This window comes from Orcinus orca, chromosome 17, assembly GCF_937001465.1.
Source record: "Orcinus orca chromosome 17, mOrcOrc1.1, whole genome shotgun sequence".
NCBI classification, from domain to species: domain Eukaryota; kingdom Metazoa; phylum Chordata; class Mammalia; order Artiodactyla; family Delphinidae; genus Orcinus; species Orcinus orca.
Window position 1 is genome coordinate 52,097,238 of NC_064575.1, and position 25,553 is coordinate 52,122,790.

The window sequence follows — 25,553 nt, forward strand, 5'->3', positions numbered from 1 at the left end:
GTGTATGTGTGTACATATGTGTATGTGTGTGTATAAATGTGTATGTGTACATATGTGTGTACATATATGTGTGTATTGTGTGTGGGTATATATGGGTATGTATATGTGTGTATATATGTATACACGTGTGTGTATGTATACACATGTGTATATATGTATGTATGTGTGTGTGTGTACACACACACACACACACACACACACACACACATATATATATATATGTATGTAATGGAGCAGGACCCTATGGGGCCTTCCTGGGACAGACCTTCCCCCATCCCCTCTGCTTTAGCTCCTCTCTGAAGTACCTAGATAATAGTATTTGATGCAAACTTCCTGAGTTGTTTTGCAGATGTGAGTCACCCCCCCCACCCCACTCCTACCAAATGGAAGAACTACTTGATGACCATGAGCAAACAGCTCCAGGCCTCCTGGAGCCTAAGGACTGATAACGTTAACCCCTGTGACACCACCCTGCTGCCTCACCATCAGCCAATCAGAGAATTGTGCACAAGCTGATCACGTACTCTGCCACCCCCACTCACCTGGCCTTTAAAAATGCTTTGCCGAAACCCTTCGGAGAGCTTGAGGCTTTTCAGGGCAAGAGCCACCTCTTCTCCTTGCATGGCCATGCAATAAACCTTTAAAACCAATAAACCTTTCTCTGCTCCAAACTCCGCCGTTTCAGTTTGTTTGGCCTCACCGTGCATCTGGCACACGAAATTGCATTAACATATGTATATGTATGTATGTATAACTGAATCACTTATGCTGTACACCTGAAACACTGTAAATCAACTATACTTCAATTAAAAAAATTAAAAATAAAAACAGAAACCAGAAAAGCCAGAATGAAATCAGCCTACTGGACTCCCTCTCACTTCACTTTCCACCTGGGCTCCATCTGACAATAGGTGACCTTTGGGTGAAGTTGGCACCGAATGGCAACAGACAGGACTCCCAGTTGGATGACATTTTCAGCACAGAGCAAGTCTTTGTGAAGCAGCATCTTGGAGAGCTTTCCTCAGGAACGTCAGGCATCTTGTCTGTGACGGGCACTCTGCTCCCTCTCCCCCCACCTCTTGCTACCTTCCCTCTTCCAATCTCTGTTTCTGCCTCTCTGTACCTTTGGCCAACTGAGGTTCCCTCTGCAGAACAATGCCTCTGGAGAAGGCTCAGGGACTCCTCAAAGACCTCATGTCAGGGTCAACACAGCCCTTTTCCTTTTTCTTAGTGGGCCTAACTGAGAGGTGTGGTGGCCTTAAGCAACAATGATGGTGGGTTTTTTTTCAACAGTAGGACAGCATCCACCCTGGCAGTCCTGAAATGAAACTGAGAAGGACCCTATGGAACCCTCCAGGGTATAAAAGCCTTTCCGTGTTTCTTGTTTATAGGGAAAAGGCTTCAGCTTCCTAGACCTTCCCTGAGTTCCGAAGGGCAGATTCAAACAGTTACTAATTAGGGAACGGGGTGGGGGGAGGGGTGGGGGGGTGGGGGGGGATGCAGAAACAAGAAACAATCGTGCAGCCTTGGGGCAGGGTCCTGCTTCCTCCTCAAAGACTATGAATAACAGTATCTTTGAGTTCTTCTGCAGGAACTAAGGCCCCCACCCAGGTGGAGCATGAAAACTTTAAGCTGAGCACAAGATTCCTGGGGCACCACCCTGTGACCTCACCACCAACCAGTCAGAAGAAAGTCACACACTCTGCAGCCCTTGCCCCAAATTTTGCCTATAAAAACCTTTCCTTAAAAGCCACTGGGGAGTTGAGGTCTTTTGAGTACAAGCTACTAGGTCTCCTTGCTTGGCCCTGCAATGAACATACCGAAACATAAGGCCCTGCGCCTCATGTTTCGGTATGTTTGGCCTCACTGTGCATTTGTAACAGGGAAGACCTAATTCTGACTCCATGTTTCTTCTGCATCTTTTATTTTAACCTTTGCTTTTCGTTGCTTTTGTTATTATTATAATCACTGTCTATACCTGTAAGCGTACATAATGGCCTGCCACAGGGAACCCTGCCCCTCTGCCTGACTATTAAACTAAAAGGCCTTTGTTCAGCTCAGAGAGAGACATTCTGACCCTGCCCACCTGTGAATGGCTGCAGAAAAGAAGAAATTAACACATCCCCCTCCCCATGCAGCTGAGCAAGGAGGTTTTGCAAGACAAATGGCCTTTTTACTTTACTTCCTCACCTCCTCTCCCTCTTCGCATCCAGACCCCATTAAGACGGTTATTTGGGTATGCTAGTCTGCCATCTTCTCGGTCTGCCCGCTTTCTGAATAAAATCGCTATTCCTTGCCTCAACACCTCGTCTCCCAATTTATTGGCCTGTCGTGCGGCAAACAGAGCGAGCTTGGACTTGGTAACACATTGGACACACGGACTTGTCTTAGGCAAAAGAAGCATTTACAGCAAACCACTCGGCACAGCTTGGTGTGAGCTTCTGGAGGGCAGGGTATCAGTCTGGTTCCCCTCTCTACCCTGGCTTATAGAATAAACAGTTGACTGCAGTATAACAGAGCACACACAACTACTTAATTTTAATCCTCATCTAGCACCAGGACTCAAGAGTCATTGAAGCAAAGTGGAGAGTAGGAAGGCTTCCGGAGCCTTCCAGAGGAGGAAGTGTTTTACTGTGAGTGGCTAAGAGCATGAACACTGTACTCAAACAGATCTGTGGGTAAGATCCAACAGCTCTGCTACTTAGCCATTAATTTAGGCAAACTATTTTTTTCCTCAGAGCCTATCTATAAAGGGGAGACAATATTAATACTTACAGGATTCTTGTGCCAATTTTTTTTAACATCTTTATTGGAGTATAGCTGCTTTACAATGGTGTGTTACTTTCTGCTTTATAACAAAGTGAATCAGCTATACATATACATATATCCCCATATCTCCTCCCTCTTGCGTCTCCCTCCCACCCTCCCTATCCCACCCCTCTAGGTGGTCACAAAGCACCGAGCTGATCTCCCTGTGCCATGCGGCTACTTCCCACTAGCTAGCTATTTTACATTTGGTTGTGTATATATGTCCATGCCACTCTCTCACTTCGTCCCAGCTTACCCTTCCCCCTCCCCATGTCCTAAAGTCCATTCTCTAAGTCTACGTCTTTATTGGTTCGTCAGAACCATTTTTTTTTTTTTTTTAGATTCCATATATATATGTTAGCATACGGTATTTGTTTTTCTCTTTCTGACTTACTTCACTCTGTATGACAGACTCTAGGTCCATCCACCTCACTACAAATAACTCAATTTCGTTTCTCTTTATGGCTGAATAATATTCCATTGTATATATGTGCCACATCTTCTTTATCCATTCATTTGTCGATGGACACTTAGGTTGCTTCCATGTCCTGGGTATTGTAAATAGAGCTGCAATGAACATTGTGGTACATGACTCTTTTTGAATTATGGTTTTCTCAGGGTATATGCCCAGTAGTGGGATTGCTGGGTTGTATGATAGTTCTAGTTTTAGTTTTTTAAGGAACCTCCATACTGTTCTCCATAGTGGCTGTATCAATTTACATTCCCACCAACAGTGCAAGAGGGTTCCCTTTTCTCCACACCCTCTCCAGTATTCACTGTTTATAGATTTTTTGATGATGGCCATTCTAACCGGTGTGAGGTGATACCTCATTGTAGTTTTGATTTGCATTTCTCTAATGATTAGTGTTGTTGAGCATCCTTTCATGTGTTTGTTGGGAGTCTGTATATCTTCTTTGGAGAAATGTCTATTTAGGTCTTCTGCCCATTTGTGGATTGGGTTGTTTGTTGTTTTGATATTGAGCTACATGCGCTGATTGTAAATTTTGGATATTAATCCTTTGTCAGTTGCTTCATTTGCAAATATTTTCTCCCATTCTGAAGGTTGTCTTTTGGTCCTGTTTATGTTTTCCTTTGCTGTGCAAAAGCTTTTAAGTTTCATTAGGTCCCATTTGTTTATTTTTGTTTTTATTTCCATTTCTCTAGGAGGTGGGTCAAAAGGACCTTGCTGTAATTTATGTCATAGAGTGTTCTGCCTGTTTTTCTCTAAGAGTTTTATAGTGTCTGGCCTTACATTTAGGTCTTTAATCCATTTTGAGTTTATTTTTGTGTATGGTGTTAGGGAGTGTTCTAATTTCATTCTTTTACATGTAGCTGTTCAGTTTTCCCAGCACCATTTATTGAAGAGGCTTTGTTTGCTCCATTGTATATTCTTGCCTCCTTTATCAAAGTTAAGGTGACCAAAGGTGTGTGGGTTTATCTCTGGGCTTTCTATCCTATTCCATTGATCTATATTTCTGGTTTTGTTCCAGTACCATACTGTCTTGATTACTGTAGCTTTGTAGTATAGTCTGAAGTCAGGGAGCCCGATTCCTCCAGCTCCATTTTTCTTTCTCAAGATTGCTTTGGCTATTCGGGGTCTTTTGTGTTTCCATACAAATTGTGAAATTTTTTTGTTCTAGTTCTTTGCAAAATGCCATTGGTAGTTTGACAGGGATTGCATTGAATGTGTAGATTGCTTTCGGTAGTAGAGTCATTTTCACAATGTTGATTCTTCCAATCCAAGAACATGGTATATCTCTCCATCTGTTTGTATCATCTTTAATTTCTTTCATCAGTGTCTTATAGTTTTCTGCACACAGGTCTTTTGTCTCCTTAGGTAGGTTTATTCCTAGGTATTTTATTCTTTTTGTTGCAGTGGTAAATGAGAGTGTTTCCTGAATTTCTCTTTCAGATTTTTCATCATTAGTGTATAGGAATGCCAGAGATTTCTGTGCATTAATTTTGTATCCTGCTACTTTACCAAATTCATTGATTAGCTCTAGAAGTTTTCTGGTAGCATCTTTAGGATTCTCTATGTATAGTATCATGTCATCTATAAACAGTGACAGCTTTACTTCTTCTTTTCTGGTTTGGATTTCTTTAATTTCTTTTTCATCTGTGATTGCTGTGGCTAAAACTTCCAAAACTATGTTGAATAATAGTGGTGAGAGTGGACAACCTTATCTTGTTCCTTATCTTAGAGGAAATGGTTTCAGTTTTTCACCACTGAGAATGATGTTGGTTGTGGGTTTGTCATATATGGTCTGTATTATGTTGTGGTAAGTTCCCTCTATGCCTACTTTCTGCAGGGTTTTTATCATAAATGGGTGTTGAATTTTGTCGAAAGCTTTTTTCTGCATCTATTGAGATGATCATATATTTTTTCTCCTTCAATTTGTTAACATGGTTTATCACATTGATTGATTTGCGTATATTGAAGAATCTTTGCATTCCTGGGATAAACCCCACTTGATCATGGTGTATGATCCTTTTCATGTGCTGTTGGATTCTGTTTGCTAGTATTTTGTTGAGGATTTTTGCATGTATGTTCATCAGTGATATTGGCCTGTAGTTTTCTTTCTTTGTGACATCTTTGTCTGGTTTTGGTGTCAGGGTGACGGTGGCCTTGTAGAACGAGTTTGGGAGTGTTCCTGTGCTGTATTTTGGAAAAATTTGAGAAGGATAGGTGTTAACTCTTCTCTAAATGTTTGATAGAATTTGCCTGTGAAGCCATCTGGTCCTGGACTTTTGTTTGTTGGAAGATTTTTAATCACAGTCTCAATTTCAGTGCTTGTGATTGGTAGGTTTATATTTTCTATTTTTTCCTGGTTCAGTCTCGGAAGGTTGTGCTTTTCTAAGAATTTGTCCATTTCTTCCAGGGTGTCCATTTTATTGGCATATGGTTGCTTGTAGTAATCTCTTGATCCTTCGTATTTCTGCAGTGTCAGTTGTTACTTCTCCTTTTTCATTTCTAATTCTATGGATTTGAGTCTTTTCCCTTTTTTTCTTGATGAGTCTGGCTAATGGTTTATCAATTTTGTTTTTCCTGTCAAAGAACCAGCTTTTAGTTTTTTGTTTTGTTTTGTTTTTTGCAATACGCTGGCCTCTCACTGTTGTGGCCTCTCCCATTGCAGAGCACAGGCTCCGGACGCGCAGGTCAGCGGCCATGGCTCACGGGCCCAGCTGCTCCGCATGTGGGATCTTCCCGGACCGGGGCACGAACCCGTGTCTCCTGCATTGGCAGGCGGACTCCCAACCACTGAGCCACCAGGGAAGCCCCCAGCTTTTAGTTTTATTTATCTTTGCTATTGTTCCTTCATTTCTTTTTCATTTATTTCTGATCTGATCCTTATGATTTCTTTCCTTCTGCTAACTTTGGAGTTTTTTTGTTCTTCTTTCTCTAACTGCTTTAGGTGTAAGGTTAGGTTTCTTGTTTCTTGATATAAGATTGTACTCGTATCAACTTCCCTCTTAGAACTGCTTTTGCTGCATCCCATAGGTTTTGGGTCATCGTATTTTCATTGTCATTTGTTTCTAGGTATTTTTTGATTTCCTCTTTGATTTCTTCAATGATCTCTTGGTTATTTAGTAGTGTATTGTTTAGCCTCCATGTGTTTGTATTTTTTTTACAGGTTTTTTCCTGTAATTGATATCTAGTCTCATAGTTTTGTGGTTGGAAAAGATACTTGATACAATTTCAATTTTCTTAAATTTTCCAAGGCTTGATTTGTGACCCAAGATATGATCTATCCTGGAGAATGTTCCATGAGCACTTGAGAAGAAAGTGTATTCTGTTTTTTTTGGATGGAATGTCCTATAAACATTAATTAAGTCCACCTTGTTTAATGTATCATTTAAAGATTGTGTTTCCTTATTTGGATGATCTGTCCATTGGTGAAAGGGGAGTGTTAAAGTCCCCTGCTGTGATTGTGTTACTGTCGATTTCTCCTTTTATGGCTGTTAGCATGTGCCTTATGTATTGAGATGCTCCTATGTTGGGTGCATAAATATTTACAATTGTTATATCTTCTGCTTGGATTGATCCCTTTATCATTATGTACTGTCCTTCTTTTACTCTTGCAATAGTCTTTATTTTAAAGTCAATTTTGTCTGATATGAGAATTGCTACTCCCGCTTTCTTTTGATTTCCATTTTCATGGAATATCTTTTTCCATCCCCTCACTTTCAGTCTGTACGTGTCCCTAGGTCTGAAGTGTGTCTCTTGTAGACAGCATATATATGGATCTTGCTTTTGTATCCATTCAGCCAGTCTATGTCTGTTGGGTGGAGCATTTAATCCATTTACATTTAAGGTAGTTATCGATATGTATGTTCCTATTACCGTGTTCTTAATTGTTTTGGGTTTGTTATTGTACGTCTTTTCCTTCTTTTGTGTTTCCTACCTAGAGAAGTTCCTTTAGCATTTGTTTTAAAGCTGGTTTGGTGGTGCTGACTTCTCTTAGCTTTTGCTTGTCTGTAAAGGTTTTAATTTCTCCCTCAAATCTGAATGAGATTCTTGCTGGGTAGAGTAATCTTGGTTGTAGGTTTTTCTCTTTCATCACTCTAAATATGTCCTGCCAGTCTCTTCTGGCTTGCAGAGTTTCTGCTGAAGGATCAGCTGTTAACCTTATGGGGATTCCCTTGTATGTTGTTGTTTTTCCTTTGCTGCTTTTAATATTTTTTCTTTATATTTAATTTTTGGTAGTTTGATTAATATATGTCTTGGCATGTTTCTCCTTGGATTTATTCTGTATGGGACTCTCTGTGCTTCCTGGACTTGATTAACTATTTCCTTTCCCATATTAGGGAAGTTTTCAACTATAATCTGTTCAAATATTTTCTGAGTCCCTTTCTTTTTCTCTTCTCCTTCTGGGACCCCTATAATTTGAATGTTGGTGCATTTAATGTTGTCCCAGAGGTCTCTGAGACTGTCCTCAATTCTTTTCATTCTGTTTTCTTTATTCTGCTCTGCAGTAGTTATTTCCACTATTTTTTTTTTTTTTTTTTTTTTTTTTTTTTTTTTTTTTTGCGGTACGCGGGCCTCTCACTGTTGTGGCCTCTCCCGTTGCGGAGCACAGGCTCCGGACGCGCAGGCTCAGCAGCCATGGCTCACGGGCCCAGCCACTCCGCTGCATGTGGGATCTTCCCGGACAGGGGCACGAACCCGTGTCCCCTGCATTGGCAGGCGGACTCTCAACCACTACGCCACCAGGGAAGCCCTATTTCCACTATTTTATCTTCCAAGTCACTTACCCGTTCTTCTGCCTCAGTTATTCTGCTCTTGATTCCTTCTATAGAATTTTTAATTCCATTTATTGTGTTGTTCCTTTGCTCTTTAGTTTTTCTAGGTCCTTGTTAAACGTTTCTTGTATTTTCTTGTATTTTCTCCATTCTGTTTCCGAGGTTTTGGATCATCTTTACTATCATTACTCAATTCTTTTTCAGGTAGACTGCCTATTTCCTCTTCATTTGTTTGGTCTTGTGGGTTTTTACCTTGCTCCTTCATCTGCTGTGTGTTTCTCTGTCTTCTCATTTTGCTTTACTTACTGTGTTTGGGGTCTCCTTTTCACAGGCTGCAGGTTCGCAGTTCCCATTGTTTTTGGTGTCTGCCCCCCAGTGTCTATGGTTGGTTCAGTGGGTTGTGTAGGTTTCCTGGTGGAAGGGACTGGTGCCTGTGTTCTGGAGGATGAGGCTGGATCTTGTCTTTCTGGTGGGCAGGACCACATCCAGTAGTGTGTTTGGGGGTGTCTGTGACCTTATTATGATTTTAGGCAGCCTGTCTGCTAATGGGTGGGGTTGTGTTCCTGTCTTGCTAGTTGTTTGACATAGGGTGTCCAGCACTGGAGCCTGCTGGTCGTTGAGTGGAGTTGGGTCTTAGCGTTGAGATGGAGATCTCTGGGAGAGCTTTCGCCATTTGATATTATGTGGAGCCAGGAGGTCTCTGGTGGACCAATTTCCTGAACTCGGCTCTCTCACCTCAGAGTCACAGGCTTTACACCCAGCCAAAGCACCAAGACCCTGCCAGCCACACGGTTTGCCTCCAGGAGGGCTGAAGAATCTCCAAACTCCTCTCTTGTGGCAATTAAATGAGATAAAATCTAAAAGCCTCCAGTATGGAGACTGTCCCATAATAAGAGTGCAATAAACTTTCGTTTTTATCAATTATCAGTAACTTGCTACTGGGAGAGGAGCAATCTATGTGCGTTTGGCTACCACTGGGACCTTTCTGGAAGCAAAGGCTGTGGAAGGGCCTCTCCAGTGAGTCAGGACTAGAAACTATAGTGGGAACTCCCCATGCCCCCTCCCCGAAGCCTATTGCCTCACATCACAACGGAGGTCAGCATAGGCCAGACCAAAACCAAGAAGAGTTAGCCCTTCCCCACCAATATCAGGCTATTGCATAAGCCCTGAGATTTAAAACTAATCCTAGGGAGGAGGAAGAGGGGAGGGTGAATCATGTGCTTATATAAGTTTGTGAGTGGAAAATAGTCATACTTGTTACACCTGTAAAGGTCTGTCCTGGAAGAACTACAGCAGGGATGCAGACGATTTGGCATATGGAGTGAAGCAACCTACCTCCCACCTGTACCCTACATCCTCGCCACCAATCCTACTCTCCTCAAGGGAAGAATGAAAGTCTGATTAAAGGAACAGTGGGACACTGCTAGAAACCTTCACTCGCATTCAAACATGAGGACTAAAACCCTGCACTTGATCCGGAAGGTAATGGGCTCTATTGCTGGTGTTTGAGCAGGGAGGTGGCGTGGCCGTATGGGGTGATGACTGGCTTGCTAGCAGAGCACACAGTAGTTTGGTGACTGCAGAGACAGGATGATGGAGACGGGAGATGAGAGGTGGATAGAGCGGGGATGGAAAGGAAGACATGGATTCTGCAGAGGTTCTTGAGTTTTTTTCCCCTGAGTAAAAATTGTAGGGGATGCACAGAGGGGAAATGTTAGAGGTGGCTGAGGGAAAGACGATGCCAGAAATTGAGATGTCAGGAGAAGGAATGGCTTAAGGGTGAGCAGGGCTGGTGAATATACTGTTAGTCAAGTTGTGTTAAGGTGCTGATGGGATGTCCAAGTACAGATATCAGGAACACTATTGAAAAAGTGATTACAGGCCTAGCGTGCTGGTTCTCAAACTTTTGGTCTCAGGACTGTTTTATACTCTTAAAAATTATTGCAGAGCCAACGAACTTTTGATTAAGTGGGTTTTACCTACCAATGTTTATTGTATTAGAAATTAGAACAAAGACATATAAAATTTTTAGTAATTTGTTTAAAAGTAACAGCAAACCAGTTACAAATTAACATAAATAATATTACTGTATTTTCCAAAACAAAAAAATCTCAGTGATTGTTTTACGCTTTTGCTAATCTCTTTAATGTCTGGTTAAGAGAAGACAGCTGTCTTCTCAGATCCGCTTTTACATTCGATTTGTTACGACAAACTGTTTCAGTTGAAGTATACGAAGAAAATCTAGATCCACGCAGATATGCAGTTGCCAAAGGGATTATCTTTAGGATTTACCCCCCTCCCCCGCCAGGACCTTGGAACGATACTTGGAGGACGGCTCATCTACAGAAAGGCTTTTTTTTTCTTTTTGGGCCACACCGTGCAGCTTGTGGGATCTTAGTTCCCCAACCAAGGCTTGAACCTGGGACCATGGCAGTGAAAGTGCTGAGTCCTAACCACTGGACCACCAGGAAGTTCCCCAGAAAGGCTTTATAATGAATGTTTTGAAGTACTCTGTCTGGAGATGATAGTTAACAATGTAAGAATAAAGGAGCTCTTATTGGAAGAGGACAGAAAAAAGTGCAGAGAGCCGAGATCCTATCTTTGGGTGCATTTGTACAGTTAATCCTTGTTATGCGTAAATTCTGTCTTTGCAAATTTGCCTACTTGCTAAAATTACTTTGTAACCCCCTAAGCAATATATGGTGCAGATCAGTAAAAAGTCTGAGTTGCCTGATGCATCTGTTCCCAGCTGAGAAAAGTATCCAAATGGAGGTACTGATCAACTTGTCAGATAACAGCAGTGGAAGCAGAAGAAACACCCCCTCCTGCCTAGACAGGTCCTCCAAGCCTTCAGCCTGCCTCTACAACTCAATAAAGCCTCCAGGCTTGCCCCCAGGCAGAGCGTGTGGTCCTTCCTAGGAATATAAGGAGAGGGGAGGGGCTCCTCTACTGTACAGAGAGGGGAAAGGAAAATAGAATGTGTTAGATGACAAAGGTGAGCTGATTGGAAAAGGAGGGTTCTGAACTCTTGACTTTCTCTGAGGTGAACAGAAGGGTGAAATTTTTCAGGAAGAGCACTCTGGGTTAAAACCTAGACCTTTATAGCCAGGAATTGCCAGAAAGGCAAACATCTTTTGATGAACTCCAGGTTGAATATGGCTGAAAGGAAAGGAAGTCCTAGCTCACTGTGGTTTTAAGATGATTTGAGGCAAGGTGAGCTCAGCTTCTCCAGCTACCAGTAAGATTCCACGGACATGGCCCACTTCCACCACCTGGTGACCACACACTTAAATTGCAAGGCCTGCTTTTAGAAGCCGTGGGACATCCTTTGGCTGAATGGAGAAAGCCAATGAAATTAACTTATAGGAAAAAACTGCTAATTTTTTTAACCTAGAAATAATAACTGATCATTCTACATCAACCTATACTGATCACTCTCTTCTGTGCATTAGTGTACCTTTTTTGATGTGTTTTTTGAACAATACCTGGTAGATACTGAACTGCTCTTGACTTGACAACAGACGTTAAATAAAAGTCAACTGACTATTCAACAGTAGGGAAGACCTAATAGCATCTTCTCCTGGATCCCTGAAGACTTTTAAACGAGGCCCCAGAAGAAGCTGGAGCTCAGCTAGCTTGCTACAAAGACAGAGTTTGGTTTTGCTCCCCTGGTGTGATCTGAAAAGCCAAGGAAGACCCACCTCTGAAGTGCAAAGGACCCTAAAATCCCTGCATTAGTAACCAGATCTATTTCCTTTCGAGTGTTCTCTTTGAAAAGCTAGACACCCATTGTGAAGGGGGAGCTGTTAATTCATTAGCAGTTCAGTGTGAAAAACTGTCTTAGCCATGCCCTTAGAGGGTCCTGGGAGAAGGGTGAGAAGAGGGCCCAAAATGGGGAGGAGAGGGCTTCACATAAGGTCTTTCTGATTATCCTGGGCCAACAGGGTCAGGGAGGACCCCTGGTGAGAGCCTTGCACAGGGTAACCTGCCTCACCCCAGGCTGCAGAAACATTGACAGAACTGTTGGCCGGCTCACCAGAGAAAGCAATGTGTGGAGTGACTGGAGGACACTGGGGGAAAGGCTAAAAAAGAGTGATTCCCTCAGGATCCCACAGACATTCTCTAGCTGGGGGACACTTTTGTTTCTTTAAAGCAGAGCGTGCAAGGCTTGTGGGCCCGATCCTCTCCAAAGATATGAATTGCTTAATTCTCAATATATAAAATCAGGAGATTTCATGTAAAAATCTGGATTTCCAGCTTTTCCTGAAAAAAGAATAAGAATGAGGAGAATGATGAGGAGTCTGGCGTTTTTCTCTGACAGGGACTGGCTGGAACTGACTGGGGGCTGCTCCCCTGGGAGAAATGCGCTCGCTCCACGTACCACAGTCTCCACCTGGCCCACATGCCTCATTTATGTTCCTGGCCTGGGTCTGAAACCATTTGAGGTTGCAACTCAGCTTTTAAAGAATAATTAAAACAATGAGAAAAATCCTGCAACTATCAGTAATAACCAGTTATTTAATGTTACTGCAAGCCAGACATTGTGCTAGTGATGTTATCCAAAGATTATCATTAATTCTCACAAAAACAACGGTGTTGGGACTTCCCTGGTGGTGCAGTGGTTAAGAATCCACCTGCCAATTCAGGGGACAAGGGTTCGATCCCTGGTCCAGGAAGATCCAGCCTGCTGTGGAGCAGCTAAGCCCGTGCTCCACAACTACTGAGCCTGTGCTCTAGAGCATGCGAGCCACAACTACTGAGCCTGTGTGCCACAACTACTGAGCCTGCGCTCTAAAGCCTGTGAGCCACAGCTACTGAAGCCCGCGCACCTAGAGCCCGTGTTCCGCAACAAGAGAAGCCACCGCAATGAGAAGCCCACGCACCACAACAAAGACCCAACGCAGCCATAAATAAATAAATAAATAAATAAAAATTAAAAAAAAAAAAACACAACAGTGTTTATATTCCCATATTAGAGAGAAGGAAACCATGGGACAAGGGAGAGTTTTATATTCACATGTTCCTTTTCATACTTGTTTAGAATATTGCCACTGTAGATGTTCTTGGGTATTTATTACATAATTTGTATTTATTTGTCTTTATTCTCATTTCATTATAGATGCAGGTAAAAACGACTAGTACTACATTCCCTTTCAATGTAAGCAACAATCTAACTCTGTCTGTAGCACCAAAATCACCACCAAACTGCACATCCTACTTGGTCTCACCTCTGCTACAATTCAAGATTCAGAGCAACACCCCTCTAATTTTTCCCATCTTGCCCAGGAGATAATGGATTTTCTAAGATTTCTTTCTAAACCAGATATTCATGGCTCCTCATTATTTTGCTAATTCATTAACAGCTATGCTGTATTTCAAATGACCAAGTACATGTGTGCCAACAGGGAAAAAAGAGGCATTTCCTTTTGTGCCCATTTATTACCAATGAAAATCGATTTAAGCTGTTGTTTCTCTGGCTGTGAGGGGTAATCCTTAGGGAGCCAGTAGAGGAAGGCTCAGAGGGCAGCAAATGGAGTGCTCCTTTTTTTAATCCAGTTTTATTGAGATATAACTGGCATACAGCACTGTATAACTTTAAGTTGTACAGCATAATGATTTGACTTCCATACATCATGAAATGGTTACCAAAATAACTTTAGTGAACATCCATCATCTCATAGAGATACAAAATTAAAGAAATAGAAAACATTTTCCTCGTGATGAGAACTCGTAGGATTTACTCTTTTAATGACTTTTTTTTCTTTTTTTATTTATTTTGGCTGTGTAGGGTCTTCGTTGCTGCACGCGGGCTTTCTCTAGTTGCGGCAAGCGGGGGCTACTCTTCATTGTGGTGCACGAGCTTCTCATTGTGGTGGCTTCTCTTGTTGTGGAGCATGGGCTCTAGGCACGCAGGCTTCAGTAGTTGTGGCACACGGGCTTAGTTGCTCCATGACATGTAGAATCTTCCCGGACCAGGGCTTGAACCCGTGCCCCCTCCGTGGGCAGGCAGATTCTTAACCACTGTGCCACCAGGGAAGTCCCTTTAATGACTTTAATATAAAACATACATCAGTGTTAACTATGTTTATCATGTTGTACATTACATCCCTAGTACTGACTGCTGTGGCTAGGACTTTCAAAACTATGTTGAATAAACGTGACAAGAGTGGGCATCCTTGTCTTCTTCCTGATCTTAGAGGAAAGCTTTCAGCTTTTCACCATTGAGTATGATGTTAGCTGTGGGCCTGTTGTATGTGACCTTTATAAGGCTGAGGTATGGTCCCTCTGTACCCACTTTGTTGAGAGTTTTTATCATGAATGAATGTTGAATTTTGTCAAAAGCTTTTTCTGCATTTATTGAGATGATCATATGATTTTTGTTCTTCAGTTTGTTAATGTGTTGTATCACGTTGATTGATTTGTGAATATTGAACCATCCTTGCATCCCTGGGATAAATCCCACTTGATCATGGTGTATGATCCTTTTAATGTATTGTTGGATTTGGTTTCCCAATATTTTGTTGAGGACTTTTGAATCTATGTTCATCAGTGATATTGGCCTGTATTTTTTGGTCATATTTTGCCTAGTTTTGGTATCAAGGTGATGCTGACCTTATAGAATGTGTTCAAAAGCATTTCTTCCTCTGCAATTTTTTGGAATAGTTTGAGAAGGATAGGTGTTAACTTTTCTTTAAATGTTTGGTAGAATTCACCTGTGAAGCCATCTGGTCCTGGACTTTTGTTTGTTGGGAGTTTATTTGTTTCTGATTCAATTTAATTACTGGTAACTTGTCTGTTTATATTTTCTATTTCTTCGGAGATTGTACGTTTCTAAGAAATTGTCCATTTCTTCTAGGTTATCCATGTTATTGCCATATAATTGTTCATAGAGGTCTCTTATGAGCCTTTGTATTTCTCTAGTGTTAGTTGTAACTTCTTTTTCATTTCTGATTTTATTTATTTGCACCCTCTCTTTGTTTTTCTTGATGAGTCTGGCTAAAGGTTTATCAATTTTTTTAATCTTTTCAAAGAACAAGCTCTTAGTTTCATTGATCTTTTCTATAGATTTTTAGCCTCTATTCATTTATTTTTGCTATGATCTTTATGATTTCTTTCCTTCTACTAACTTTGGGTTTGATCTTTCTTCTCTATTTGCTTTAGGTGTAAGGTTAGGTTTTTTGTTTGAGATTTCTCTTGTTTCCTGAGGTAGGCTTGTATCACTGTAAATTTCCCTCTTCAAACTGCTTTTGCCACATCCCATAGATCTTGGATCATTATGTTTTCATTATCATTTGTTTCCAGGTGTTTTATGATTTCCTCTTTGATTTCTTCAGTGACCCATTAGTTGTTTAGTAGCATATTGTTTAGCCCTCATGTGTTTTGTTTTCTGCAGTTCTTTTCTTATAGTTGATTTCTAGTCCCATAGGGTTGTGGTCAGAAAAGATGGTTGATATGATTTCAATCTTAAATTTACTGAGACTTGTTCTGTTGCCTAGCCTGTGATCCATCCTGGAGAATGTTCCATGTGTACTTGAGAAGAATGTGTATTCTGCTGCTTTTGGATGGAGTGTTCTATATGTATCTATTAAGTCATTTGTTCTAATGTGCCACTTAAGGCCAGTGTTTCCTAACTGATTTTCTGTCTGGATGATCTATTGATGTAAGTGGGGTGTTAACATCCCCTACTAGTATTGTGTTACTGTCAATTTCTCCCTTTATGTCTATTAATATTTGCTTTATGTATTTAGGTGTTCCTATGTTGGGTGCAAATATATTTACAATTGTTATATCTTTTTCTTGAATTGATCCCTTGATCATTATGTAATAGCCTTCTTTGTCTCTTGTAAGTCTTTATTTTAAAGTCTATTTTGTCTGATATAAATATTGATACCCTGGCTTTCTTTTGATTTCCATTTGCAATGGAATACCTTTTCCCATCCCCTCACTCAGTCTGTGTGTCTTTAGATCTGAATTGAGTCTCATGTAGGCAGTATATATCTTGTTTTTGTATCCATTCATCCACTATATATCTTTTTTCTTTAATTAAAAAAATTTTTTTAGGTTGTGCCACGCAGCATGAGGGATCTTAGTTCCTCAACCGGGGATCAGACCCGTGCCCCCTGCAGTGGAAGCACGGAGTCCTAACCACTGGACTGCCAGAGAATTCTCCACTATATATCTTTTGATTGGAGCATTTAGTCCATTTACATTTAAAGTAATTATCGATAGATATGTACTTATTACCATTTTGTGAATTGTTCTTGGGTTGTTTTATAGTTCTTTTTTGTTTCTTTCTTTTTCTTTTGCTGTCTTCCTTTGTGAGTTGATAACTATCTCTAGTTTTATGTTTGGGTCTCTTATAGATTTTTGTTTTGTGGTTACCATGAAGTTTATATATATGTAATTATTTTAAGTTGCTGCTCTCTTAAGTTTGAATGCCTTTTAACAGCCCTGCATTTTCACTCCCACACCCCACATTTAATGTTTTTGGCATCATATTTTACATCTTTTTGTTATGTGTCTCCTTTAACTAATTATTGTGGATATTGATGATTTTACTACTTTTATCTTTTAACCTTTCTCCAAGTTTATAAGTGATTGATCTACTACCTTTACTGTTAGTTTGATCATGTATTATGCGATTAATGAAAAACAAACTATCCCAATGACACATCTTTTGATATTCCACAAACTTTGTAACTTTCTCTTCTTCCTTCTCTTTTTGTTTATTTGTTTCAACCTCAGTGATTTTCTGTTTATCATTTTATTTCTTATCAAAGTTATCTATGATCATAAAGAGTCAAATACAAGGTTTGTTACAAAAATGGCAGATACCTCACACTCCATTTCCTAATACAACCCCTTTCAAATCTCCAAATAACAATCTTATACTGTATTCTATATATTTTTCAATTTTATATTTTAGTTATCAACGTCCTACTATGGAAGATAAGGATTTAGCTACCTTCTCTCTCTCTTTCTCTTTTCCTCTCTCTCTCTCATACACACACACACACACACACACACACACACACACACACACACACACTCTAACTCCCCATCTTCCCAAAACAGGTAAATAATTTTTGTTAGTTAAGTATTTAGTGTTGAATTAATCAAGGTCCAATCAGGAGTCAGAAACTGCACAGTGATTTGTAGAGGGAAAGTTTAACATAAGAATTATTAACTGCAATATAGGATCATCTATGGAAGAAAGAGAACTCTGGAATATACCCTAGAGATGAACAAAGCTACTCAAGGAAGAAACATCCCTTCCTGAGGCTGAGATGGCAGAGAAGTATACTGAGTTGCTCCAGGCCAGAGCTGGTCAACAGTTACTGGACAAGCAGGAGACACTGCTCCAGGGTGCAGGTGGGTAGAAAAGCATGGCCAGGACTAGCAAGCAGAAGAAGCCTCTCTGAAGGGCTGTCAGGCCAGGGCTGAGAAGCCAACCACTGGGGTGCTGGCATGAGTCAGTGGGAATCTACTCATTGGAGTGCTGCAAAAATTTGTTAATATAGGTGAATGCCACTGAATGTCTTCCCCAACCCATCCATAGCTGGCAACCAAACAGTAGGAGCAAGGAGGAAAACAGAAAACACTGGTACCTGGGAAGAGAAGCCTCTTCCTCCTGCAGTTTCCCTCCGGTGCCCTCTACTGACGAAGCTTTTAACACCACGTCAGCGCAAAGGAGGAACTGAGGATCCAGATCAACTTTCACAGGTCAAGAAATGGAGTTTGAATCTGGGGCCAAAGGCAACAAATTGCTAACTGGTATAAGTGTTTATCTTTTATGATTGTAAAAATCTTACTGACAGCTGAGCCGTGTAGTGTACTATAATCACTTCTCCTTCCCTACTTGTTTTTTTTGTTTTTTCTTGAATTAATAATTGACTTTGTTGTTTTTGTTTCTTTAATTATCACCAATCCCCAAATTCTCCCCCAAGTTATGTAAATCTCCCCTCCACTGAGGGAGCAATAGTCTCAGTCCTAATTGTGGCAACTTTCAGTACCAGAACCACTAGTTAGGTGAGGAAAGCTGGGCAGCAGAGACCATGGTTATTATTTGAGGAACTTTATGCATCTTCAGCAGGATTCCCCACAATGGCCTTGGGGCCAATTCACAGAGGCCACTGACTCTTTTCTCTACCATCTCCTTTCTTCCCCCGAGGGGTGATCTCGCAAATTCTGTGCCCTCTCCTTCATTAACTCACTGCTCCTGGCTTCTCAGCGTCCCATTTATTAATTAAAACAGAGCAGTAAATATGGCTGATAAGCATGAACAGTGGAACAACACATTGTATTAAAAACGAGGAGAAGAACAATTGTGACATAATTCAGACCCACGCCATCAACCTCTAACCCCTTGAAAAGGTCTCTGAAACTTTCTGCAATTTCCACAAAAGTCATTCTCTTTGTACTAAACTTTCAACTTCCTTAAGGACTATCATTCTAGATAAACAGACCATGTCTTATTAAGTTCTATTGCTTTCCTCTTTTAATCACTAGTATCATATCTGAAAAGTATCCCTTGTAACAAATGTATATAATTTCAACTACCTCTCATAGAAAATGTGTGTAATTTCAATCAAACAAAAAATCTATAGTTAGGCTGGTTCTCACCACTACGTAGAATCTTATTTTTATAGTGACATAATTTCTGAGTTTTGAACCACTGATTTAGAAACAGACCTTTGAAATTCAACACATTTGTGGATTGGAAACTACTCATTTTCAAGGTCTGACTGTGAAATAGAAAAATTACTTTCACGGTATTAGTTATAATGTATCCTGTAATATCACACCATATATACAACACATAAATTTATGTATTAACTCAACAAATTTGTATTCCATCTCAAAATTATTTGCATCACAAATGTTTGTTTTGTTGTCATGCACTTTTTACTGCCTGGAAACACAGGGCCAAGACACATAGTAGGAGCTTAAGAAAGGCATTGGATTAAATGGGAATTTTAATCCAATTGACTATTTAATCATTAAAATCACTTTATACCTGTTATTGTACTATGATATACTGTGTTATGTTATTTTAGAATTAGGATTATTAATGTATAATGTACCAGCATTGTGTGTAGTTATAAATTACTGAGCCTGTGTCATAAGATTTAGAACTCACCTTTCTGCGGTTTGAAGCTTTACCCCTACCCTTCATTCCCAGGCACAAACATTTCATGCTGGCTTGTGCAGAACACTAAGTGGCCCCAACAGATAAAGCCCAAGGTTTTTAAAGTTCAAATATCTAAATAGTTTTCTTCCACGGATAGTGTTTTTCCATTGGTTTTGAAAACCAAATAACTTTAGGATTCAAAGGAATGTGAAAGCTCTAAGTACACATTCATATGGGTTGATGGTAAATTGCTATACACAGAATGCTGTTCAAGCCTGAAATATTAAGGAAACTCATTGTTTCCTTTAAAAAAAAAGTTGGCTTTAGTTGTTGGTCTTTTACTGAATGAATGGATTTTCCAGAAAGACAAAAAGTAATTTTCTACAACTAGCAGAGAAAGGGAAGGAGGAAAACTGGTTTCAACAGGCCAGTATTCAGATAATGGCAAATCCAGGACTCCTGTCTGGTTAAAAGCTTATGTCCTTAGAGACTATTTTGAAGCTGTTATTTGAAGAATAAAATGGTAAACAAAGTACTTTAACTGGCAAGAAAACAGAGTCAGAATTTACCCCAAATTATATTCCAGAATGATTAAAATTTGAATGTAAAATAAGGCAAATATATAAAAGTTTAAGAAGAAAGTGTATGTACATGTTTATGTATCTCTGGTGAAAGAGGCCTTGCTAAGCTAACATATCACTGAAGACAAAAGGCATCAAGAATATGACTGACAGATTAGACCACATGAAAATCCAAATTTTTCCTGTTACGGACTGAATGTTTGTGTCTCCATGAAAGCCAAAAGTCCTAACCCTCAATGTGATGGTATTTGGAGATGGGACCTTTGGAAGGTAGTTAGGGTTAGATGAGGTCAAGAGGGTGAGGCCCTCATGACCTTATAAGAAGAGACACCAGAGAGCTTGTTCTCTCCGTGCCGTGTGAGGACACAGCAAGAAGGTAGCCATCGGTGAGCTTGGAAGAAAGCTCTCTCCAGAAACTGACCGTGCTGACACCTTGATCTTGGAGCTCTAACTTCCAGAACTGTGAGAAAATAGATTTCTGTTGTTTAAGGTACCCAGACTATTCTATTTTGTTATGGCAACTCAAGCAGACTAACACACGGCCTAAAGAAAGTTTAAAAACCAGAAATGTGAAGAAAAAGATTTGCAACATGCGTAATAAGCAACACGTCTATAATTCCAAAATATATAATTTTTGTGTTACAAATCCACTAGAAAAATACAAATATCTTAATAGCAAAATGAGCAAAGGTCACAGAAGGATAATTTATCAAAGAACTACAGATTGTCAATAAATAAAACATGCTCTATATCATTACTGTGACAGGTAGAAAAATGACCCACCAGAGATGTCATGTCCTAAACCCCAGAACCTGTGACAGCAAAAGAGGTTTTGCAGAAGTGATTAGGGATTTTGAGATGTGATATTATTCTGGGTTATCTGGGTGGTCCCAAAGTAATCACAAGGGTCCTTATAAGTGAAAGAGGGAGGCAGGAGGGTCAGAATCAGAGAAGGAGATGTGAGGAGAGAAGCAGAAGTTAGACTAATGATGGAGGAAGGTGCCACAAGCCAAGGAATGCAGGAGGCTTCTAGAAGAAAGAGATAGATTCTTCTGTTTCAACATAATAAATTCATGTTCTTTTAAGCTACCAAGTTTGTGGTAATTTATTACAGCAGCAATAAGAAAGCAATATAATGACTAATCAAAGAAATAGACATTTAAAAAATGATTTTGCCTTTAGAGCTCTGTAAAGGCAAAGTGTTGGTGTGGGAAACACAGGCACACATATGCTTTTGGTAAGAGTGTAAATTAGTATACCCTTTCAGGAGTCATTTGGCAGTAAGTATCAGATCTTTAAACATGCATACTCTCTGACATAACGATTTTAATTTTCCTTGACTATGTCCTAAAGCACTGGATTTCCAGCTACATTTAGTGATGGAACTCTTTCTTCTCCCCAAATGGAGCAGAGAGACGTGAACCTATGATTGTTGAAGGAAGATTAAGGGCTGAAGCCCTGCAGCCTTCACCTCACCCCTGCAGGAGCCCCTCACGCATTTCCACGGGCTCCATGGAACACACTCTGAGAACCACTGTCCTGGGGGAAGAACTGGACAAGCAAACCAAAGACCCCCCCAAAACACAAGGATGTTTATCACAACATTGTTCATAATTGCAAGAAATTAGAAACCACCTACATGGCCCTCAAAAAAGTGACTTATGGTTTATTTATAAGCACTATACAATACTGTGTACCTATTAAAAATGATGACATGCAACTATATTGACATGGAAAGAGTTATGCATTTATGGAGTGGGAATAGGCTATAAAATATCTTTGCATGGTAAGGTTCATTTCTTAAATATATACATACAGATATGCATAGAAAAGACGTCTAAGGGGATATAGATCAAAGCATTAACAGTGTTCATCTCTGTGTGGTGGAATTAAGATGAGTTTTGCTTTCTTTTTTACACCTTTATGTATTTTAAAATATGAATACATATTACTTTCATAATCAGAAAAAAATCTGGCTGGGGACTTCCCTGTTGGTACAGTGGTTAAGAATCCACCTTCCAATTCAAGGGACGTGGGTTTGATCGCTGGTCGAGGAACTAAGATCCCCATGCCACAGGGCAACTAAGCCCACGTGCTCTGGAGCCCGCACGCCACAACTAGAGAGAAGCCCATGCACCACAACGAAGAGCCTGTGCGCTGCAACGAAAGATCCTGCATGCCGCAGTGAAGATCCCGCATTCCACAACTAAGACCTAACTCAGCCAAATAAATAAATAAAGAAAAGAAAAAAATCTGGCTGTACCTTGAATAACAAGGAGCAGGCAAATGAAAGAATGGCTAGAATATGTGTGGGTTGGGGGGAGCTGAGAGAGGGAGAGAGAGGGAAGTGGTAGACTGAGATAGAAGCAGATATTTAAGGTGAGGACGTTTGAACAAAGCCGTCAGTGTTGTATATCTTCCACTTCCCGTGCTAACTCCTCTTTCTCCCTTTTCCTTTCTGCTCTGTGCGTGGCGAGCAGAACGGAAAAGGGGAAAAGAGGCTCCATTCCACTGGGGTAGTAACACTTAAGGTGACTCAATATGGGACTTACTCCAGCACCTTCTTTTCCCCAGTTCCATGCCTAAGAAATGGGGAGCTTTCCTGGTGTCAAGGCACTGGCTGGTGGGATGTCATCGGATGTCACTCCTGGGACACCCCATTGCTCCTCTGTTCTCAGAGAGCAATTCAAGAGTTTCAGTGTTTCCTTCTCCTCCTTCTATGCTGTCCACAGGCACGCAGGTATTGTTCTGCTCTTCCTGTCGTATTCTGGGGTGTAGAAACCTGGGAGGCTGCCTGAGCCCCATCATCACATCATATGTACAGCCACTGCTTCTCTAGGTTCGGCCACTCCCTTAGGGCTTTGCCAGGGAAACATGACACACATCCCACTGCTGCTCCCACACTGACCTTCCATGATGTATCTTACAGTCTTGCTGGGTCCCAGCTTGTGGTCCAGGCTACAGGGCCTCACTCTTTGGGACCCACCAATACCCACCCTTAAATTGTTCCCCCAGCAGCTCTACTGCCCCTGAGTCTAGGAAAGGTACTTTCTAGTCTGATTGTGGGGAAGCTTTCTCCTTATACATTCTCCTAAATATTTGGTTTAGTAGTTATTTAATCTATGCATGCTCACCTATAAGACCAATTTGATAGTGATAATTGTGAACTTGGTACAAAACCTAATTATATCAAAAAAGTTCAGCATCATGACAGGTGAATATGTAGAGGCTGTTAACAGAGTCATTTTTTTTATTGCCTAATTTTCTCTTTCACACACTTTATACAGTCGGGTGCATCTAAAACTTTGGGGAGAACAGGCTTAAAGTAGACTTACGGTACTTTTTATTAAATACAATACCATACTAAAGATGCTCAACACTGCTAATGATGAGAGAAATGCAAATCAAAACTACACGGAGGTATCATCTCACACCAATCAGAATGGCCGTCATGAAAAAGTCTAAAAATAATAAATGCTGGAGAGGTTGTGGAGAAAAGGGAACCCTCCTACACTGTTGGTGGGAATGTAAATTGGTACAGCCAGTATGGAGAACAGTATGGAGGTTCCTTAAAAATCTAAAAATAGAGTTATCAAATGACCCAGCAATCCCACTCCCAGGCATATATACAGAAAAGATGAAAACTCTAATTCAAAAAGATACGTGAACCCCAATGTTCACAGCAGCACTATTTACAATAGCCAAGACATGGAAGCAACCTAAATGTCCATCAACAGATGAGTGGATAAAGAAGATGTGGTATATATATATATATATATATATATATATATATATATATACACAATGGAATATTACTCAGCCATAAAAAGAATGAAATAATGCCATTTGCAGCAACACAGATGGACGGAGAGTTTATCATACTGAGTGAAGTAAGTCAGACAGAGAAAGACAAATATCATATGATACAACTTACATGTGGAATCTAAAAAATGATACAAATGGACTTATTTACAAAACAGAAACAGACTCACAGACATAGAAAACAAACTTACGGTTATCAAAGGGGAAAGGGGTGGGGAGGGATAAATTAGGAATTTGGGATTAACAGATACACACTACTATATATAAAGTAGATAAACAATAAGGACCTACTGTATAGCACAAGGAACTCTACTCCATATCTTGTAATAACCCATAATGGAAAAGAATCTGAAATATATATATATATATTCATATATTTGAATCACTTTGATGTACATCTGAAATATTGTAAATCAACTATACTTCAAGTTTAAAAACATACTGTACTTCTACAAATGAAAAACCTGTACATTCCTTCTCTTTCAAAGTAATTTAACCTAAAGTCTCCCAATTTGAGTACGTACAAAAGTCTCACAAATTAGAACTTTTTCAAGTCACTTATTTGGAGAGGATCTGCTAGGGCTGCAGATACAATTTTCTGCCACTAGATGTCTCTGAGTCTTAAAGAAGCACAATAATGAGGTCTTCGTCTATTTATACACACAGATCACCTACCTCCCTGTTACAGAGTTTCATAATCCTCTTATGTAATGCAGGGTTGTCAGTTACAGTTAATCATCATTTGGGAAATGGACAGGCGGGCGCCTCAAGAGCTCCATGCCCCCAACACAAGTCCGGAAGTGTTGAGAGATGGGTCTGTTCCTGTGTGACCCTGCAGAAACCCACAACCCTGAGATGTGTCCCTGCGTTAGGCAGGGAAGGCATGGACAAGGAAATCGGGCAGAAGAAACAAGGAGCTGCCTGGGGCATGTGACCAGACGGATGTGGAGACCAAATCCTCCTTTTTCTTACCGCTTGGAACCAGCAGAGGAGCTAGTGGGCTGAGTAGTATCTCAGCCCTGCATGTCTCCCCTGCCTGCAGGTACTTCTTAAAACCCTGATGCCTGGGACACCTGCCCACCCCTCCTGAACAGGGAACTCAACAGTCAGCAAAAGCCACAGAATGCTCCCCAGCCTCCTTAGCAGCTGTCAGGCCGTCTCATCAGTCTGCTTTCTGTGACATTTACATGGATGGGTCTGTTAGTCTAGACGGGGACTCCCAGCGGGCGAGGACCCTTCTTCAACTTTGCAGCCCTTACGCCCTGCGCCCAGTGCTTTCACACAGTAGGTGTACCGTGAACATCTGCTGAAACCAAAGTGTGGTCGTTGAAGTGTGAGAATGTGAAATTATTGTCTGCTGAGTTTTTGAATCTTAAGAAAATAGCTCAGATCCTCCTCTAAGAGAAATCGCCTTTAACGAATGCACCCCACCACCCCCATAGTTATCTGGAGGCTGATTTAAGCAGCTTTTGAAAGCCTAGCATTTCAGCACAAGGGTTAAGGGTATGAACTCTGGAGTGAGATCGGGGTAGATCTCAGCTCCAGTATTTATTAGCTCTGTGATCTTGTGGTCAGGGCTAGGTAATCTTTAGCTCAGTTTGGGCTTTTGTAAAATGGGAATAATAATACCAATACCACTCATTTCACAGATTTGTTGTACAGACTCAGTAGGTTAATACTCATAGCACCGTTAGCCCAGCTCCTGGTACGTAGCAGCTGCTCAACAGTGGTTAAGACCTAGGGGCCAAAGCGAGAATGCCTCCGTTCAAACCCTTCTCCTGTAACTAGGACAAGTTACCTAAACTCTCTCAGGCCTCGGTTTCTTCATCTGTAAAGTGGGGGTAACACTGCTTGCCTCATAGGGTTGGTGTGGGAAATCAGTGGGACAGGAAGCTACCAGGACACCTTAGCTGTGATTATCAGTACCCTTCAGCACTTACAACATTAAGTAAACAGCCCGTGGATAGGTC

General features: G+C 40.7%; 1 long non-coding RNA gene across 1 annotated transcript; it reads left to right on the top strand.

Moving 5' to 3' along the window:
- The first annotated feature begins 8,174 nt into the window (after positions 1-8,174).
- On the top strand, positions 8,175-21,504 carry LOC125961733 (uncharacterized). The gene is made up of 3 exons (XR_007472667.1): positions 8,175-9,531; positions 17,248-17,421; positions 17,609-21,504. It is a non-coding gene; the product is annotated as an uncharacterized LOC125961733 (long non-coding RNA).
- The last annotated feature ends 4,049 nt before the right edge of the window (positions 21,505-25,553 follow it).